The 21,195-nt window shown below is 45.1% G+C and overlaps 1 long non-coding RNA gene across 2 annotated transcripts in view; it reads left to right on the top strand.

Moving 5' to 3' along the window:
• LOC116216761 overlaps positions 1 to 21,195 on the top strand; it is a 42,583-nt gene that overhangs the window by 13,329 nt on the left and 8,059 nt on the right. Inside the window, exons 2-3 of one of the 2 annotated variants that reach the window (XR_004160162.1) lie at positions 3,200 to 3,339; positions 14,289 to 20,492. This is a non-coding gene — a long non-coding RNA (uncharacterized LOC116216761). Of the gene's footprint in view, positions 1 to 3,199; positions 3,340 to 14,288; positions 20,493 to 21,195 lie in introns of those variants that run through there. The other variant, XR_004160161.1, reaches the window with a different exon arrangement.

Here is a 21,195-nt window from a genome sequence, read left to right on the forward strand (position 1 = left end):
CCATGTACCCATTTGTTCAGGACAGCAGGAAAAAGTGGATGTTTGAGTTAGATGGGGAAAAAAGTAAGAAAAAAAAAGAAAAAGAGATAAGACTCCTTAGAACACCTCTAGAAGGACAAAAAGAAGAAGAAAATAAATTAAAGACACTAAAAGACACTGCTCCTCTGTTTTTGTATGAGGGTACAATTCACTCTACATGTGGATAAAAGACAACACAGCTTCCTTCTTCCCATTCCTGTTCTGCACTGCCAGGTTAATTGTTGTCATTGTATTCCCCACAAGAGAAGCTTTGGCAGTGGTGCCAAATAAACCAGATTAGTGTTCAGGGGCATTTGCTGGAAGTGATGCCAAATCCATTCTTGATCCTAATTATATGAAATATGCTCCAATAATTTTCCACAAGGTGAATAAAAATAATGCCAGAACTGCCGCTTTCACTGAAGCTCAATTAGGAGGTATTCACTAATCCCAAGGCATGTCATAGCCTCTTCTGTGCAATTATATTCCCCTTTTTAGAAATTGATGTTTACCTAGAGAAGATGAGTATCCTAATTCCTGGCACCAAAATGAGAGTGATATCAGGAGAGAGAGAAAAACATAGACAAGACCTGGCCCGTATCCCAAAGTTAGGCAGGCTGACCTTTGGCTTCAGTTTCCACAGAAAAGCTGTTGTTTCTTTACAGTTCCAAGCTGTAAAGATACGAGATATGCACCTGAATACAACTCATTCCTGAATCTAAAAGAGGAAAGAAAAAGACACTTAGAAAATAAAGTCAGATTAAACCAATTATGTATGCTTTGCTGGTTGTGGAACATTTCCCATAGTGTACAATACTATGTTCTGCAATGAATTTCTGATTTCATAATGACTGATTTGCAGCAACTGACAAATAAAGAAATATGTTTCAATCATTCACAATGAGCAGTTGCAAATTTGGAGTTTTGTTTAAACTATTGAAACTTCATTGTAAGATCGAGGAGCATTCTGCTACCATAGAAGCATAATGATGTGCTTTGATTGCATAAGAAAAAAATAATTCCTTTACAGCTGGAGCTGGAAGAGGATGGACAAACACATTTAGCAAAACGCTGTAATAACAAATTATGTTGATGGTCTGTAGTTGGCATATAGAAGGTGTTCTCTTACAGGATGGTCAAAGCACAGAACTTTTTTTTTTCCCATCACAATAAAACTTAAGCTTTCTCAGTTTTAAGAATATGTGACTTTCCCCTTCTTTCTTAATGCCTTTTGCTTTTGAGGAAAGTCATATAAGTAACAGTGTTAGTATTTGGGAAATGGGCCTGACTTCATTTATCCTCTTTCCCATTTTTGAAGTTTCTTCCACCTCCAGAACAGCTGGAGAGATCAGATTTATTGGTTGTCTGACACGTTGGCTAGCCCACAGCCTAATCTTCAGGATCATGTACTGGTCAGTATGTGACAGAGTGAAACCTGACTCTTAAAGACAACAACAAAATTGTTCCGATGAGTTAGTGGGTTCACGGTGAGAGCATTCATATGCTCATGGAGCTCTCTTCAGCTGCTAGGAATGATCTGCTCTAAACTTCAGCTGTTGGTCACAACACCATTTCCATAGCTCCATCCTCCCCAGTGGGAAAAGAATGTATATTGATTAAGGAAAAACAGATCTACTTCCTTCTCCTCTCTATGTATGCTGGATTCTGGTGCACTTGCCCAACCCCACCACTCCGGCAGGATTTGGGAAGCAGATGACACACAATAAGTTGCACCCATTCAAGTTGATGCACTTGTACAGGCTATTGTTTTTCCCTTGGCAAAAGTCCCAAAGAGATTTCTATCAGTCGTTGCTTATCAGGAGTAGAGAGAGAAAATGGTTGCTTCCCTGCTGTGAGACTGGTCCCTAAAATCCAGCATGAGACACACAGCCTTATAAATGCACTGCAGAGGTTTACAGCCGCAGCATCTCCTGTTAAAAGTGCCGAGGCTTTCTGGGCTGCCACTGTTGAATGGTGTGCTGTGTGTTGTTCCACTGACCTCCTAATGCAAACCAGTACCCTATTTCCAGGAGTCAGAGGTCTGCAGAGCTGCCAGCAAATGGGCAAAGATGAAGAGGTGATAATAGAGGTCTCCTGAGGGAAGCCTGAAGGAGATGTACAGGAAAGCAGGAGCAAGTGGGAAAGGGGCTGGACTCACTCTGTATCAAGGGGTGCAGCTCCTGCAGCAAATGTGCCTTGAATTGTCTATTTGCCATCCTTGCCACAGGTGGACTCATAAGCAGAGCAGCAACAGGCTGAGGAAAGCCATGTTTCAGCAAGGGATGGGGCCTGAAGAGCATTTGTGTTCAGTTAGTTTTTAATGAGCTGTTTTAGAACTACATAAAATCTAGCTGTGTCTCTGTGTTTCCTCAGATTTCTCACAAAATGATAACTGGAATGTGGGAGCTGGGGGATATTTATAATCTATGGGTTGAGCCTGAGGAATCAATACTGGCTCTTGAGGGAAATATGCGTTTCAGGGAGGAAGCTGAGAGAGTGATGATTGGGGAGAGGTTGTGGGATCCATGGGCTGTACCTCACTTCTGTTCAGGGGTTTGTGACACCTGGATATTCACTTCTGCAACCCCTGATTACATTCCTACTTGTGATCCCAGCCCATGGTTTAGCTGTATGGATAGAGGGCATCAGCATACAGAAAAAGGCCAGTGGTGGAAAACAGGTCTATAGCAATCCAGCTTTGAAGATAGGTCCATGGCAACCTAGCAGCAAGCCTCCACCAAGGCTGCATGCATTGAGAAATGCTCACCATGGATTAAATCTTACATCCCATCAATATTCTGCTTACTGAGTTAGTGGTAGGAAAGCTGTTCCCGGTATCAGAAATAATACATGCATAAAAAGCGGTATCAGTATGCAGCGTGATGATATTAATGGAGCTGGCCAAGCAGCGTTGTTGTGTGCCTCTGCAATCTGCATGATGCAACTTGCCCACATTAAACTCCCTGCAGGCTATGCTAGAATCGGGGCGAGAAAATGTATGCAGGCATGAGGCAAAGCAGTTGCAGTAAGCATGTCTTCCACTGGAGCAAACACAGCTGATAAATAGGGCTGTAAAATGACGTGGGACAAGCTGGCTCTTCCCATTGCCAGGAATGAACACTTTCTAGTTGTTGAGATGAAGTGTGTATGTCAATTAATTATCTTTTTTTTTTTTTTCCAGCTAATTGTAACTGTGACATACCTTTCCCTAAAGAAATTATTGCACAATACAACTAGAACTCAAACTGGATGTGTCACTGCTGAGAGCATACCTGACTGCATTTGCAATTTCTACTAACCAAGTGTCCCACGCTTCTTCAGGTAATGAACAAAAGGGGTAATTTGAGATAGACATCTATTCCCAGACCTCACTGATTGGCACTCAGCTTTGTTCTTATTTTGTCAAGTTTGCTTAGTGTGATGCTGATGGTTTTGTTAGCCAGTGACCTCAGTGAAGCTTGAAGCAACCTGGATGTTTGCATGGACTGTGCATTTTCATTGTGATGGGAACTAATGGAGGCTATCTTCGCAGAACTTCTGTGGTCACTGGTTGTGATTAACACACTCCTAATGAGCAGCTCTTGCAGTCCCATTAGAGAAATTGCCTGCCAAGTGTAAGCCTCTTTCCAGATTGCCATCACCGTATTCATTTTCCCATCCAGAAAACAGCACTCTGTTTCTCTCTTCAACAGATGAAGCCTTAGATTGGGTCTTCTATCATAGAAATGCATCACAATTCATTTCTGTGAGGACACTTCCTCCCTGAAACATTTTGAGCTGCAAATGCACTCCATGGGCCAAAAATCACACTCTCCTATTGTGCTACATTCTGGAAATGTGTGGTGCTAGAATTCAACTTTCTATTTACCTGGACACCCATCTAGAGGGTGGGAGCAAATAACTAATAGTCCAACATTCCTTGCAGGACACCTGCTGGAAATAACATTTGCCTTCACACTCTTTTGTAATAAACAGCAGAAACTGTTGAAAGAATTTTAAAGCCTGAAGCACTCTTGGTTTGGTTGTTGCTGTTTCAAACTATTTTTGAACCTCTGCTAACCTTGGAAGGCTTCTCAGAGGAACAATTGCTTAAATTAGAATATCTATTTCACATGAAATATTGGGAAAGGAGAGGAAGGGTTATATTAGCTATTTCATTAGCGCTCATTCCTAGGGTCTGTATCCCAGCCCACAGCAGAAATGTCAAGAGGAGCAGCTGCTGCAGCACACAAGCCAGCAGAATATTTCCATCTCTGAGCAAGGCAAGGGGGGGATGGAGAAAGCTGAGCAAATTGCATAAGGCACAAGCATTGCAAAGCAGCAGGGAAGGGTTATATGTCATCAGAGATTGAGCTGAGTCTTTTATCTGTCCATTTCCAGAGATTTAGCACTGTTTTATTTGGGAAATTTGGAGACCTTTGATAGTGCCAATGGGCCATTGCTTTGGGGTTTAGAGTGGTCCCAGAAGCACGTCCTGCCCACCTCGGCCCCATTTAATGCATGTCATTGGCTCAACATTTTCTTGAGTGAGAATTGCAACTGCTCTCTTTTCACTGGGTGCCAAACAAGCAACTTCTCACCCTACTATGCTGCTCAGTGCTACCAAACGACTCCTGCCCGACAAAAGTAGAGCAAACTAACAGCAAAGAGCAAGGACAACAGTCTTCTGTGTGGCATTTCTTAGCTCTGGTCTCACAGCCTTTCCCTCGCTAGGTGAGCCATCAGCAGTGTTATTAGGATTTATTCTTCTGTCGTATATTTCTGTGGCTGCATGAAGACAGAATCCAGATCTTCCTGGGAACTGTTTCGCCTTGTATTTCTTCAAATATTGCTTAACAGTAACACATTGTACTCATAAAGTATGTGAAAGGGCTGGGTTGTTGCTATGCCTTGTTAGTCAATGTCAGCATGTTGGACCGGTGTCTCACTGTAAAGCTGTCATGGTAAAATGCCAGGTTTTGGAAAAAAAAATACTAAGAAGAAAAACACTTGCACTTAAAAAGGCATGCAAAATACATGGCAAATTGTTGTGTGTGCTCACTGTCAGTACATACTTTATTCCATTCCATGGTCCTTCTTCCAGACTTGTAGCATTCATTAATAAAACACCTCAACAGTGAAAAAGCAAGTTAGTATATGGCTTTGGGTGTTTTCACACGTGACTGAGCTGCTGCTTTTTGACAAGCCCAGTCATGGGTGCACATCTTCTTAAGGCCAGCTTAAGAGGTGACCACCTTTAGCTCCCTGCTATTCCCCACATCTCTATCCAGCCTCATCTGCTTGCTTGGCAGGTTGTCTGAGTATTTCCTACCCCCTTAAGGCCATTCAGTGTAGCTAGTCCCTTTTTGAGAAAATAGCTTGGCAAATATTTGCCCAAGCAGCATGGACTCAAGGAGAGAGGCTGCAGCAGAGCTGGGGCTGTTGATTCTAGTTCATGGTGACTTGCTCAAAATCAGATGATCTTGCTCATTATTTTTAATTTCCTATTAGCTCTTGAAGTACTTTCTAGGTACACTGACCCCTATCTATCCTGTCCTTTTGGAGCTGCCAGGACAGCATTACCCATTCTATCATGCAAGAGCAACAGCTAGTAGAAACTCTTCAATTTGAAGAGTGAATTTGCTTGGACTAAGAATTTCTTATCACGATTCAGGCTTGCTGTGCCATATCCAACATTGCAGCAAGTCTTCATTGCAGCATGTTGCTATTGCTCTGTGTAAAGTCCTGGTGATTCATCATTGGGTGAACGTAGAAATGCTTTTATTTTTTATCTAAATAGGGGATAGTTGTGATATATTGTCTCTGACCAATAAATGAATTGCTTTACGTTCAGTATGAATATAGAACTGGACAGCTGGGTCCTTCAACTGTGGTTCCACACAGTTTCGGGCAATCAAGTGGCAGACGTTTATGGGCCAGGAAGGTCCATAGGGCATTCATTTTCCCTGCCCATTATCTGTCTTTTGTATAGATTAAATTGTTTGTTACTGTAACTTGACCACCTAAATAGAAATGAAGGCTTGGAGATGACAATCAGTTAGCCTGACTTTTTCATAATGCTTGTCCTAGTGTTTGTTCCTGCAGTAGAGGAAATTAATCTATCCTATTAGTACTGTCTATTAAAGCTAGAGTTCAGATCAGTCCATTTGCAGTCCTTATTAAATAAGGACCCCTGCTGGTGTTTATTAGATAAATGAAGGACCATAGTGAAGTTCCTTGTTACTTAAATGAAACACCATGTTTAGCAAAGCTGTTAAATCACAGCTGAAGGCAGACATCTTGATGAATAAATCAGCATTCATGAATAAATAATTGACAAGAGTGCTAAAATCGGATTCTCGTCTTCATGCTTTCTCTGTCCTTGGCCAAAAATTGAGACAGCATGTGTCAGCTGTAATGGTGGCCCTTCTGGCAGAGCCACCTAAGGTCAGGTTTCCAAAGATGTAGATGGGATTCTAATAGGACCAACAGAGGCATCTCAGTCTGTGAGGGGCTCCAGCGCCTTTGTTTCAATGGTTCTGATGAGTTAGGGAGCTGGAATGAGCTGTACATTTTCCACGGGACATCCAAGAACATGAATCAGCACTGCTGTGGGACACATTTGCACTTTGATCTAATAGTTAAAGGCTCAGCATCCCATTACCACTGCCAGGCGGCCACCTTCCCCTGTAATCGTGTTGGTTATTCACACCAGTGGAGCTTCACCAGCCAGCCACTTCCCCAGACAATTATTTCCCACTTTGCATTATGAACCCCAAGTGGGTTATGAGTCTGGCAGCATTCTGTGTACAAGTAAATGAAAAGTTTTAAGAAGGACGCTTGTTGAGGACTCTTTGTGGTTTAGGGAGCGTGGTGTCTGTGTCCTGGCTGAGAGAGGGGAGGAATGGCTTCCAGTTCTAACCTCTCACAGAGCTGACTCTGGGTTTTGCCTCCTGCCTAAGAGCTGCTTGGGACCCATGAGAACGATTCCAGAATGCTATCTTATTTTGCTAAATATTTAAAATACCTGTGGTTACAGGAAAGTGCCAATTCTGAAATCTTCCACTTTAATAATACAAGTGGTTTTCAGATGCTAAGGATAAAGATGCAGCTGCTCCAAGAACCCTGAGTGCTGGTATTCCTAAGAACTGCAGCCAGGCCCTTACAATGCACTTGTGTCTCAAAGCCACAGCAAAGGGCTGGAGCCGGTGCCACCCGGGAATCAAAGGCTGCCATTCGTGTCTGTGCAGAGCAGGCAGGCAGAGCCCTTGGCAGTGCCCACTGTATCAAAACAGGGCTAAGATGGGACTAAAGTGGTGCCAAGCTCTTGTTATTGTTGCTGGGTTTTCCTCCCACTAACTTCATGGAGGGCTTTCCATACACATCAGCGCTGTTTGCTGCATGTGAAGGGCTGGCACAACATGCAAACATTGCACAGAGACAGCTATTTGCTAAGGAACAATAGGATTCCCCATTTTAATTCCCACTTTTTCTGTGCTGAAAACAGTGGTATTTCACACTTACCAGAGTGCTGGTCGCAGTGAGAAGGCTATAGCTTGCTATAGAGAAAGAGCACACAGAAATGTGGGAATCGTTGCTTTTGTGCATGTTGATACAAATACAGGAGAACTTCAAGGGCAGCACTGTGAAAAAAGCAAGTGCACAGCATCAGCATCATGAAGAAGAGCTGAAGCTGCATACAATTTGTAAAGAATTTCTAAAAAGGCAGCATGAGGGTGAGACAGGGTGCTAGGAATTGGGATGTTGAACTGCCTGACAAAGCTGGCCATGACCATGCTCTCCTCCAATCTCCTTTTCATAACTGTTGTAGCAGAACTTCCTGACAGCTTCGGACTGCCCTAACAAATCCTGCCAAGTGGCTCTGTTTTATTTTGGGCGGAAAGCACCTCCCTGGGATAGAACCTGTTATTTGGTAGCTACAGCATGTATCTAGGGCATGCATATTTGTACTTTTTTAGAAGAGGAAATTATGCCTGGGATTCCCGTGTTGCGGAGGAGCTTTTGCTGTACAACTACTGGGGGGGTAACAGAGTAAAAGGAATTCATTTTACCTAACTCTAGCAATAGACAAGCTGCATCCAACCACATAAGCAGCATCAAGACATGGGCTGTGGATCATCTCTGACCTTGCTCTCCCATCAGAGAAGTACCTAAATACTGGGGCTGGGGCATCTGCACAGGAATTTTGGTGGTGTAGATGCTCTGTGTGTGCCCATGGGCCAACATGTTAATGTCTTCTTTTATATATAATCTCAGGCATGGATTTGCTGTAGGTGGCACTAAAATACATGATCATGAGAGACCACTGGAAGACATTTGACTTTACCTGGCTCTGTTTCTGAGTGATGCTAAAGCCAGCTCCATGAGTTCCAGAGCCTGTTACTTTAGAGATCTATGCCAGTGCTGCAAGGCTCATTGGGATTGATATAGACTTCTTCAACCTTGAGAAGCCAAATTTACTGAAGACATCTTGTAGAGTCCGTGCTCTCTACGGATGTTCCGTTTAGCCTTTCAAAGGGGTTCCAGTTCATTTTTTCTCTTGGGCATCTCAGCAGGAAATGCTGTTGTTTTGAAGTTGCTTATAAGACTTCTTATCACCTACTTCGGTTGTTCCAAGATTTTAAAATCGTGATGTATATTTTTCCTTCCTCTATTTATTATCCAGCTGGGTTTTTTTGTTTGTTTGTTTGTTTGTTTTTGTTTTTACACCCCCTTGGTAGTACCTGCATCTCTTACCTACAGATTAGATGTTCTGGACTCCTCCATGCCAAATTTCAAGGGGGTGAAGAATTCTTAACAAAGCTGAAGAAGCCAACACTAAAGATACATTGACATTTTTCCTGTCATACCGAAAAATGTGGGTATATTGCAGTGGAGTCCCAGAGGAAGATTGCGCTCGTCCAAGAATTTTTGCAGGAAATTCTATTGTTCTCTGCAAACTTAGAAAGGGAGAAAAACCTCACTCATTAATGTGCATACCACACTGACTCCTTAGTGACTGGTAAGGGCAGACAACAAAGCTACAGGCTGGTGTTTGTTTAATATGAAGGTAGGTTAAAGTGGGATTGGAGTTGGCCTTAATCAGATATTCAGGGACTGAAGAGCTCAAGAAGCACAGCAGGTAACACATTTTGCTGAAGTAATCTGTCTGTCCCAAGCAGTTTCTGGAGCACACATCCACAGCTGATCACTCAATCTGCTATGGGAAGCCTATTGCCACTTTGGTTTTTGCTTGAAATGTTTAAAAAATGTTTTTGATTTTCTTTTTTGTACATATTCTAACATCTTAACATTTTCTAGTCAAAACTGTGCTTTTCTAAAACATTTCTAAGGCTTTTTTTTCCAAGATTTCCATTGACTGCAGTAGGCTTTGGCACAGGCTCTAACTGTACAAAACCTAGGACTATAAATATAGATTCCCAAGGACTTGACTGGAGAGAGTGACAGATGTATAGCTTGACTCTGAGATCTGCCAGGGCAACGTTTTCCAGAAGCAAAAATGAGAATCATCTGTGTTAAATTTATCCATGCTTGGACTTCTTTGGTACGTGCAGGAAGAAATCGCAAGGGAACGGATGACTTTTAATCTGCAAGTAGTGTAAAGTTTGCATGCTGCCTTTGCAGTGATACTGTTTATTAAATTCCTTGAGTAAATTTACCTCTGCTGTACAGTATATAAAACATTTTCACAAGGTAGAAAGGAGGATCAATAGCATATGGTGAGTAGTTCATTCAGTGCCTGCACAAAGCATTGCCGTATGCTCTTATGACACAGTTTGAGCTCAGGTCCATATGGCCACTCTTGTTTCTGACAGTATGTGCTCCCAGAGGACCTGATCCAACCCCCTGGAATGGAAGGAGAAGCTCCTGTGCCTTCAATGGCTTTAGAATCAGGCTTGAATGTATTGATCTTCCACTGACACTAAGCAACCCACCAGAAACTTGTTGCTCTCAGGATATAGGACTTTTTTGTCTACTCTGGCTAATGGTTTGATAGCAGGGCTTTTTTCTCCATTCCTGGTGACCTTTGGCACTGATGTAAGAATGTTTGGATGTAAGAAGAGTGTCCTGCTTGGCCTTGCTACAGGAGGGACGGAAACACGTGTTTGAAGGGAAATCCTGATTAAGATCTTCAAAGCATTTCCTTTCTTCAACTCAGTCCTTCACAATGCAAATGCCGCAAGCCAAAAAACATGATTTAATACTTAAATCATTAGTGGAGGTGTTGGGCACAGAAAGGAATTTCTCATTTTCGATGCATGAGGGAGTGTGCTCTGTATTGGTCCCACTGGCTGGTTCCCTTTCTCTCAGCACCCACTCGCTTCCAGGATAGATCACAGGGGCAGCAGGAACTTGGCTTGGCCCAGCACTGGTGCTCTGGTGTTGGGGTTGGGCAGGAATGAGCATGGAGGTTTTGTGTCCATGTTTCATGGCAATAAGCATGCAGGCCTTATGTCCGTGTTTCACTGTGGTGAACACCAAGGCCTTGTGTTGTTGTTTCACAGCAGTGAGCACTAAGGCCTTGTTCTCTGCCACCACTCCTTCCATTGCCTTCTGGTCGATGAGAGGAGGCTCTGGACAGACAGTCCCACAGGGCTTTGAAGATGAAAAGGCCCGGTGATGGCTGACTAAACCATAGGGGCTGACACATCTTTGCAAAAACTTCCTGACAAGCAAGGTAAAGCAAATACCTCTCCAAAGAAGCCAAGCTGAATTCCCTCCTCCCCAACCCCAGATCAGCTCCATCCTCCCGCAGGCTGCAAACCGTACTGGGGCCATTGGGAGCTGGAAAGTCATCCCTTGGGAACTGCTGCCATATGGCTCATATCAGAGCATTCCCCAAGCAGCTGGGCCTGCCATGGCTGAAGCTGGAGACAGAGCAAAGTGGGACGAGGATGCCTTGCTGGGTCGTGCTAGGCAGGCTTCAGGGCAGGAGGAAATATCCGCTGTGCTCTTGAGGCTCTTAGGTATGCTGATGGGAGGGAAAAGAGGCACAGAGAGAGAAAGGACCCTTGGTGCCAAGTACTGCGTGAATACTGCCTTTGAGCTATTGCATATACCACTGTTATTCTTAGATCAGTGATGGCTGGTCCTGAAAGGCCTCACAGCTGAGAAAAGCTTAAAAGTGCTGGAGATTTGTTTGCCAAAGTAAAGAAGGGTACCCTAGCAGAAAGGTGTATGCTGAAGCACTGGGCTCCACTGTGGTGCTGAACATGGTTGCACAGTGCTCACTCCATTCCTTGCGTGGAGAGAGAAACTGCTGTTCTACTGCCTGCTCCCTTCTGCTGAGGGCCAGCCTGGCTTGCTGGAGCTCTGTTTGAGGAGATGAGGCCTCCTAGGCGTAGCAAGTTCCTTTCTTCCCTACTCAAATCTGCATCCCACAGAAGATGTCCTCTGTGATGATGTACAGGCATCTGCTATCGAAACTCCAGGTTCATGTTTTTCAGATATAAATGATGATGAGCACGGTGCAGAGGGAGGAAGGGGGAGTAAGAGAGCTGCAGCTTCACCCCCCCACAATGCTGCATGTCCTTCTGGATCCTATGACTCAATCATAGGCATCCCACTGGTGACTGGACTGCCACAGACACGAACGCCCCTGCTGGGGACTATGAAGTTTCTGGTCAGAGAGGTGAAACGATGGGCTTAGGGAAAACGCTAAAGTTCTCAACAAAATCACCCTGGCCTTTTTTAACCACTGCTGATGTGGTGAGTGAAGAAACTGCTTCACTGGAGAAATGAGAGTTCTAAGGAGGATTAAGGAGGGCTGTCAGAAGAACAAGAGAAGAGGCCTTCCAGATCTGCAGGGCACAAAGAGTGGGACAACATGGGGTTGTGGTTGAGGCTTGAGTGCTGCGCCATGGGATTTCGGCTGCTTGGAAAAATATGTGAGGGATAAATGCAAGATCATTTTTCACCCAGCACGTCACCTTGTTTAAATTTCTGCGAGGAGAGCAAGTATATTATGGTATTGTTATCCTATGCAGAGAGTTGTTCATTTTTAATTATAGTTCATGAGAAATGCAGACTCTTGCAATGTGTCATCTGCTCAGATACATAAATCTTAGAGAAAAAATAATAGTGCCATTAAATACTGTTCTTATAGAGTGCCAGAACAAAGCTCGTGTGCCCATCTCCTCACAGCCAGCAGTAAAATAAACACAAAGGACTAAACATAGAAATGTATCCTACAAATATGTATAGCAGCTAACCATGAGCCAAGGGGACTGCTCTGTGTAAATCCCTCCTCCTGTGTTGGTGTGTAAACAGATTCCCCGCACCCCAAGGCTGACATTTAGGAATAAGGGCGTGTCCCGGATTTCCTGATTTGCTTCCTCCTTTTTCAGAAAAACACAATTTAGGAATAAACATGGGAGCCAAAACATCAGTGCAATGTGGGGGCCCTTCCTGCCCACCATGGGTGTTGTCCTCAGTCCCTTGCTGCTGACTGCTGACAGCTGCAGAAAATTAAGCCTTGCCATGGCCCTTTGTCCTGCAGGCAGCAATTTTCTGCTTCCTTGTGGGAAATAATCCTCTTTTAATTTAATTATTCATTTTCCAATTATTTAATGCACCACTTTGGGATAGCAGCAATGCTTTGGGTTAGTTTCCAATTGATGACCACTTCAGACAGCAGAGCATTGGGATCCAGTTCCAGGGGAAAAGGATTGCTGCCTTGGAGCTGCTGCTTTCCTTAGGGCTCCTTTCCTGCTGCACCATGGGGAGACGTTCCCATGTGCTCTGCCTATGATTCTCTAGTTCTTCATTTTTCATTCGGACCAATTTTCCACTCTGAGACGCATCTGTGCTCGTTCCTGAAAGACATTGGCTCCGACTCGAGGAGCAGGAGTATAATTTCAACAATCCTAAAAGATTATTGCATCACATCAAAAAAGGTGTTTGCACAGTATTGATACGAAGAGGCTTAAAAGAGAAAAGGCCATTTCTGCTGCCACTGGCGCCATTTTTTATAGAAGTATGGGGGCCGCTCCAAGAGTAATGCCTTCTACTTTATTATGTTGGCCCATGATGTCAGAGGCAGTTGGTGGTGGTATGGCAGTGGAGTTGAACCTTCCGGCCAACATTCCATTGCATGTTATTGCCATGTGACAGATGGCAGCAGAGGGGCAGTCTGACAGAATGGCATCTAACATGGAAGTGCCTCTGAAGCAAAGGGCTGGAATAGATTTTTTTCCATGCGGAAAACGTGGCACCTACTGATATTCACTGATGCTTGCTGAATGTTTATGGATACCAACCAGTGGATGTGAGCACAGTGAGGCAGTGGGTTGTGCATTTCAGCAGTGGTGACAATGACAGTGGGTCACCTCCACTGGTGCAGATTTTGATGAATATAGCATGCAGGCTCTTATTCATTGCTGGTGAAAATGCATAGCTAATGGCAGTGACTGTGTTGTAAAAATAGTATTTTGTAGCTAAGCATTTGCTCTATTAAATAGTGTTACTGTGGTTTTTGTATCTGTTTTAGTTTCCATGGAAATAAATAGGAGGCATTACTTTCAGAGCAACCTATATATCTCCATTCGTTTCTCTGTAGCTAATTTTGTTTTATGCCTGCTTAAGTGTGAGCAGAGTCAGGCCTTCCTCCTGCAGCATACAGAGTGAAAAACATTTCTATTTTTAAAGCAGAAAGTATTTCTTACTTGTATTTATCATGTGTCACTTTGTTGGCAGAGCTGGTACAAATGGCACATAAAAGCTAAATTGGCTATTTATGGCACTGCTCATGACCCTAATACCTGCCATCATAACAGCAGCCAGGCATTGCCTGGGCAGCAGAACTAATGAAGCCTGGATTCCTGTGCATAGATAAGAGCTAATCTCATTCACCTCTTCCATGCTAAAGCCGCTAAATGGGTTCTTCTTTATGGACGCCTGGCTTTGTACTGCTTCTGGATGCTTAATATCTTTAAGCTCTCTAGACTGCTGTAAAATTTGGACAAAGGATCCAAACATTATTATAGGAATAGCAAGACAAGAAAAAGGGAGATACCCAACCTCCATTTTGGCACTTCAGTGGATGAGGAGGAGGGCTGTGCAGGATGCGGTTTGGGCAGTGAGGGCTGCCAAATTGCAGCATTGCTTCTGAAGGTGAGGACATGCAGAGAGTGGGTGCACGGCTATCCCTTGGCTTTGGAGGTGGCAGCCCTTCTTTCCCCTGGGAATGCAAGGTCATGCATCTTCCCCTCTGTGTTGTAATAAATTCATTGGTAAGGTGTCTCATGGAGACTTTTTGTCCCCTATCACAGGAAGAAGTTTCCCTGCGGCTTGGAAACGTATTTGCTGTAAAATTGAACAGGAGAATAAGATTTCCAGAGAGAGCCTGCAGCTGTAATAAAGGATTATTGCCAATTTCTTAGGCCGTGTGCACAGAACTTGGCAGGCAGGTAGCAGCGGTGTGCTCACTGCTCTGTGGCTGGGGCACATGGCCACTGCCAGATATGGGCACTGGGTGCAGATGCTCACCTGCAGGTCTCAATTTACCTGAGCTCCTGTAAGGCTTCCCAGTTGGATGTGAACTTCAGGCCAGCACTGTTTTTCAGATTTCCGATGGGGCTGATGGCTGAGCAGCTCAGCTCCCCATCTGCAGGGGCAAAGGCTCTTTTCCTGCCTCACAGGAGGTTTTGATAGCAATAGCACTGAAGAATGCAACACACTCCAAGTGCTGTGGGAGCCATATAAGTATCACAGGCAGAGACAAATGTAAAATGCTATAATTTAAAGGCTCTTGTCTTTCAGTTGCTAATGGCTTAATTAAACAATAACATTTAACAGATGTGCTTTTTCTCCTCCAATAATTCACTCCATCTGTGTCAATGTAAGTAGGCCCAGATTAGTGCATCACAGTGGAGATATGAATGTCTTATTTCAGATTTTGTGTATTAATGTACATTTGCATATATATTGTTTCATCTTGAGATGAACACATCCATGGAAGGAGGTACTGCACACCATGGAGCTTAAAGATCTCTTAGTATCATAGAATCACAGAATCATAGAATATTCTAAGGTGGAAGGGACCCACAAGGATCACCAAGTCCAATCCTGGCTCCACACAGCACCACTCAAAACCCAAACCCAATGTCTGAGAGCGCTGCCCTGAGCTCCGGCACTCAGGGCCGTGCCCAGTGCCCTGGGCAGGCTGTTCCATGCCCACCGCCCTCTGGCACAGACCTGTCCCTAACTCCCAACCCGACTCTCCCCTGACGCAGCTTCATTCTCTTGTGTCTGTCACACAGAGCAGAGCTCAGCGCTGCCCCTCCGCTCCCTGTGAGGAGCTGCAGCCGCCATCAGGCCTCCCCTCAGCTCCTCTACTCTGGGCTGAGCAAACACGGGCCTCAGCCGCTCTTCACACACCTTGCCCTCCAGACCGTTCTTCATCCTTGTAGCCCTCCTGAGACCCTTGCCCTTCAGACCCTTCCCCATCTTTATAGCCCTCCTTTGAGTGTTCTTTCATAGTTTTATGTCATTCCTATATTGTGGTGCCCAAGCCTGCGCTCAGAGAGAGGCCGGACCAGTGCAGTGTAGAGCAGCAAGAACAAAAAAGCACAAATACAGCATGGATACAGCCACCCTGCCAAGCCCACTGCTGGGAATGGCCCTGGTACCCTGAGTCACCATACAGCAGGCAGGACTGTGGGTGGTTGGGTAGCATGAAGTGTTCTGACTGCTCCCAACTGGTCCTGTGAGCTGGGCAGACCCTGCACTGGGTGATGCAAAGGCAGAAACACTTGTAAGGCTGGATCTCTTCTTTCTCGACAGTATTCCTCTTAAAGCTTCAACTAGGAAATCTTATGAACTGACTGGGTTGCTTGACTTTCCCCTAATTTAATTTAGATTCATTTAATTTTAATCAGTCTCTCTTCTCAGCATCCTATTAACCTCCCAATGAACTCTTCCTGTAAGGGGATTGGGGAAGGAGGCAGGCTGCATCTGTTACAGCATTAGCCTGCTCCTTAGGTTGCGAAGCATTAGGTAGCAGAAAAGCGTTGACAGGCATGACACACGGTCAGAGGGATGCCGAGTGGTGTCCCAACCCTATTCATGCTGGGAACAAGAGCAAAACCAATCCAGCGACTCACTGAGTCACCGCTGCCCGCAGCTCACCCTGCCTGTGGCTCTCTGCCCCGAGGCTGCAAGCGCTGGGTGGAGAGAGTGGCACTTGCATGGGCCTGCCCTGGGGAGGTATATGACATGGGAAGCAGCCATCCCAAAGCAGTAGCAGCCTGCACACAGCTGGTCAGGGCCATTTCATGTCTTTCATATGTACCAGGGTAGATAAGAAGGTAATTTAGCTATGAAAGGTTTGGGGAATGTGTGATTGCAGTACTTTGGTGGTTTGTGCCTATTCCATTTCTCATCCTGTGAAATGAGGAGGGTGGCTCCCTGGGGTCTGCAGTGTCACTGAAGTTACGGTGACAGCCACTGAAGTTCTGTGTTGCAGCCCTTGCCTCATTCCCACTGGGGAATATTCCCTGTGGCTGTCTCCAGATTTCATCTGGTAAGGACTGATACGTTCGCTGCTAATGGTATTTCCACGACTATTTTGTCTCTTTAAAAATAGCTAGCTAATGAATGTGGCCTATTAAAAGAACAGATATTTCTGAAAACCAGTGGTCTCTGCCAGCGGTCTATGGAAAAATTGTGTGCCATTTGGCTTGGCTAAATTTGCATCCAGCCTTTCCAGGATTTCTTTTCTGCACAAGCAGCTGATGCATTCACCACAAGAGCTGTTACCCAGACATGATCAGGAGGAGAAGGGCTTTGCATTATCACAAACAGGGTGGAAAGACCTTCACAGAACAGCCTTTCCATTAGAATGCAATCTGAATTTGGGTGCAGAGCTGCTGCACTGTTCCTTTGTTCATCTGTTTCTGGACTCGAATGCTCAGCAGGACCATGGACTCAGGATGTGCTCTGGGATGCAAATAGCCCCTATGTGGGTTCTGCAGGGCTTGCCCAGGACTACTTTGCCAGTACCAGCACTGACCCAGGAGCAGCTGTTCACACTACAGGGCCAGCCTTAATCTGGAAAGCAAAGTCTTCCCCTGCTTACTAAGGACAGCTGGCCTTGATTCTGCTAATACCCCACTGGGACAGATGGGCTCTGCCGCCCCCGCCACAGGCAGCCCACATGCATAGGGAGATCCCAGTGGCACCTGTGGCTTTTAGGATCAGTTAAGTGATCTACTTTGGCAGAGCATGTCCACTATGTCAGTCCCTTGAAAATGAAGACTCTTGCCGTGGTCAGTGCATAGGATAGAAATTTCCTTTGGTAGCCAGAACTGAATGCATTATTTTGTTGTTCTCTTGCCCTACTTCTTCCTTACCTTTCAGTCCAATTTAACTTTCTTTCTCCCCATTGTCATTCAATTTGCCACGAGTGTTTCCCCCATCACCACCTGCCCACCATGTATCTGGGCATCAACCATGCCCCTTTCACCAGGCTGAGCACCCGCTGGTTGACCCTGGATGTCATGACTGGGGGACTGAGCACCTCAAAGCTCATCCCTGACTCAAGGCTGGCTGCCTTTCAGCCTTGCCAGACTGGGCCAGAAGCAAACAGAAATCACTTCTGTGCTGGATGCAGAGCAGCACTGGGCTTGGCCCGGAAGGATGCCCTGGTGTCACCAGCCCGTGGCCTGCTGCTGCTTGCCAATCCAGTTCTTCATGGCTAACAACCCTTGGGCATGGCTGTTGCCTGTCCTGTCTGGCCAGAAAAGAGTGTCAAGCAGGCATCTTCCAGGGGCTTAATTAAACTGTAAGCAAGTGACTAATCTACTGTGAAGCAAAACACCCTCTTCCTCACCTTGGCAGATCTCAAGAGGAGATCTTCCCTCCCCTCAACTATGTGTGCAGCAGAACCATGTAACTTGGGAAGTATTCCCTAACTCTACAGTGGTCAGTGAGATGAGAGCAGTGCTCTTGCTGCCAGCAGTGGTATTTGTATGGGAATCCTGGGCTGGGGACAACAGGATGGACACCCTACATCCAGCACTGACATGGAGATGGAAGGGGCAAGGGTCTTAATGACAAAATTATTGGGGAACACCACTGCATTTCTAAAGTTCCTACACGTCTTAACATACAGCCTTGTTTTCCAAAGGCTTATACCTAGCCCAAATTTGTGAAGATTTTCACAGGAACAGCAGTAGGCAGACCCCAAAGGCCTCTTGCACCTGCCAAATTTCACACTCTGCTCCAAACCACCGAAAAACAGAGCCCGGAAAGGTCACTGGTATTTTTAGCCTTATTTCATAAGGAAACAGCCTTGCAGAGCACTGCCTCGCACTCTCTATGCATTCCCCCCTTTTATGCTTGGATTGTTGTCCAGCTTTTGCCAAATTTGTCAGAAGAGTAGATGGTGAAAAGACATTGGGTTCTGACAAGTTTTGGCAATGCCTTCCCTCTGTAACCACAGCCCTCAGGACATGTCCTTGCCATGTGTTAGCACCTCGCAGTCTGCAGGAAGGCGGTCCACGGCTCCTTGGTGGGAAGTTGTAGCTGTCAAAAGAGCTCCCACATCAATGCCCTCAGTGTGGTACTGCAAGTGGTGTGAGAGATCTGCCTGGTGACAGTGCTGCCCAAAGCATGGTCAGATATTTGAGTGAGCTTGCGTTCAGCAAAGACTTCTTCAAAATCTCTTGAACCTGTGGATTTTGCTAAGATACTAGCCAAGCAAGCAATGTTTAAAAAGAGATGCCTGATATTTGAGGAACAGAATTTAATTGCATTCCTCAGCATAAATATGGGATAATTGCTTTCTCTCTTTAATAAACATACCATGTTTATGTGGCATATAATGACCTGAGAGAACACAAACTGTGGCACACAAGCAGGAGGCTATTAAGCCAATGATATACTTGCCACACTTCAATAACAGAAGGACGTGTCTGTAAATGAGTCCCCACAGACCCTGAATTAGCAGCCCTGTGGTACTGGGGATCAGGGGATGAGCAACCAGCTCCCTCGTCCCTGGGGGCAATTGGGGTTTGGGAAGCCATGAGAAGGCAACTCCTGCACACCTACCCTCTACCTCAAAATTGTGATTAAAGGGAGTTCTGAAGGTCTGGTAAGTCCTTAGAATATCAGCAGGCAGAAAAGCAGGCTCTAGGAGAAGGAGTTGGGCACATAGCAAGAGTGTGCCATCCCCTGTCTGCTTCTAGACGGAGCAGAGCCTCTGCTAGCAGCTCCTAGGGTATTAAATTGCTATAAGGATCCTGCTTTGTTGTCTCCTGGCTCTCAGGTGTATGGCCTTCTGCTTGGTTTTGTGAGAGTGAGTGTTCGAGTGCTTCTTGCTCACATGTGGTTGCCAGGCAGTACTGCTCCACAATGTCCTCTTTTTTGTCAGTGATGCACCAGCCACCTCTGTGCCAGCCACAGGCATTGCCGGCGGTGAGACCAGGCTTTCTTCTGAGAAGTCAAGAACAATGTTAGCTGGGATGAGACAAAGTAAATGTTCCCTGAAGTCTGTGTGCAATACGCACAAGAGAAGATGATTTCTGCTCATGATAAATTCAAAGATGTAGACATTAAGCAGCTTGTAGTTGCTTAATTTCATTTAACACATTGATTTCATGCCATTCTGCTTTCTAAGACACTGTCATGTGATACCAAGTGAAACACTTTCTATTTCTTCCAGCAAAATTCATCATGCCATCAAAAGCATCCATTTAGTTTGAGAAAGTACATTTATTTATAGCAGTGTGGGTTGCCATCGTTTTTAGTGACCTCTGTCAGGTCCCCGAGCACCGTGCCAGCTGCTGCACTATTTGGCCTGTATCTACTTGCACTTTATTAGTCTGAATCTCAGCCCTGTCCTGCATCAGAGCCCCAGAGCAGACATGTAGACATGCGGCTGTCACAGCAGCTTTTATGGAGATTACCAGGAAGATTTTCATACTTGGAGTTTCCTCATTTTGTTCCAATCCTAATCCAAAAGTAAATAACAAATTTTGAAGTGTCCTCTGGAATTAAAAATCAATTTTAAAAGTGCATTTTGATTTAATTGAAAGGTTTCAATAAAACAGCAGATCTGAGATGTTTTAATAAGCTCAGAACACCTTTCTACCTGTTTGCTTAAACAAAGAAAAGAGTAATTTTATCAAAATCAATACACAGGGCATTTTGCTTTGCATAAAAGGGCAATATCTGACACTGAAATGTTTGGTCACAACACTTTTGCTCATCTCAGCGAGGACAAGTGAGAAGACACGGGACAACAATTTCCAAGGCATTGGGAGGCTCTTGAGTCATGTCCCTGGCCCTATAGATCAACGGTGTCCTGTGCTCACAGGTGACTGTGCATGCTGGGGTCACCCTTGGTGCCTTAGAACCAGATATCACAGAATCACAGAATCATAAACATTGGAAGAGACCACTGAGACACCTAGTCGAACCCCCAACCCACCCCCACCATGCCCACTGACCACGTCCCTCAGTGCCACATCCACACGGTTCTTGAACATCTCCAGCAACGGTGACTGCACCACCTCCCTGGGCAGCCTGTGCCACTGCCTCACTGCTCTTTCTGAGAAGTTTCTCCTAATACCTAACCTGAATATCCCCTGGTGCAATTTGAGGCCATTCCCTCTCATCCTATCACTGTTACCTGGGAGAAGAGGCTGACTCCCACCTCACCACAGCCTCCTTTCAGGCAGCTGTAGAGAGCGATGAGATCTCTCCTGAGCCTCCTCTTCTCCAGACTGATCAATCCCAGCTCCCTCAGCTGCTCCCCATAAGACTTGTGCTCCAGACCCCACACAGCTTCATAATCCTCTCTGGACACACTTGAGGGCTTCAATATCCTTCTTGCAGCGAGGGACCTAAAACTGAACACAGTACTTAAGGTATGGCCTCATCAGTGCTAACATCATGGAAGGAAGGTATGCAATTAGGCTCTTTCTGTGTTTGTGGTTCTTACAATAGAGGGAAATGTTCCCTCCATATATTTATTAACATTCTGTGTTGAGGAAGCACATCTCCTTTACAGCCCAATGCAAAACCTACTGCCTTCTGTTCTTACTGTATGAAAAAGACCCTTAAGCAAGGAGGACAAAAAAACTCCATGTACTGCAGATTTCCAATGACTTTTCCTAAAAGCCTCATGTCTTGATGAACGTTTATCACACAGTTGCTTGTGCGTATAGTTTAGCT

The sequence above is a fragment of the Meleagris gallopavo genome, chromosome 6 (assembly GCF_000146605.3).
Source record: "Meleagris gallopavo isolate NT-WF06-2002-E0010 breed Aviagen turkey brand Nicholas breeding stock chromosome 6, Turkey_5.1, whole genome shotgun sequence".
In the NCBI taxonomy this organism is placed as follows: domain Eukaryota; kingdom Metazoa; phylum Chordata; class Aves; order Galliformes; family Phasianidae; genus Meleagris; species Meleagris gallopavo.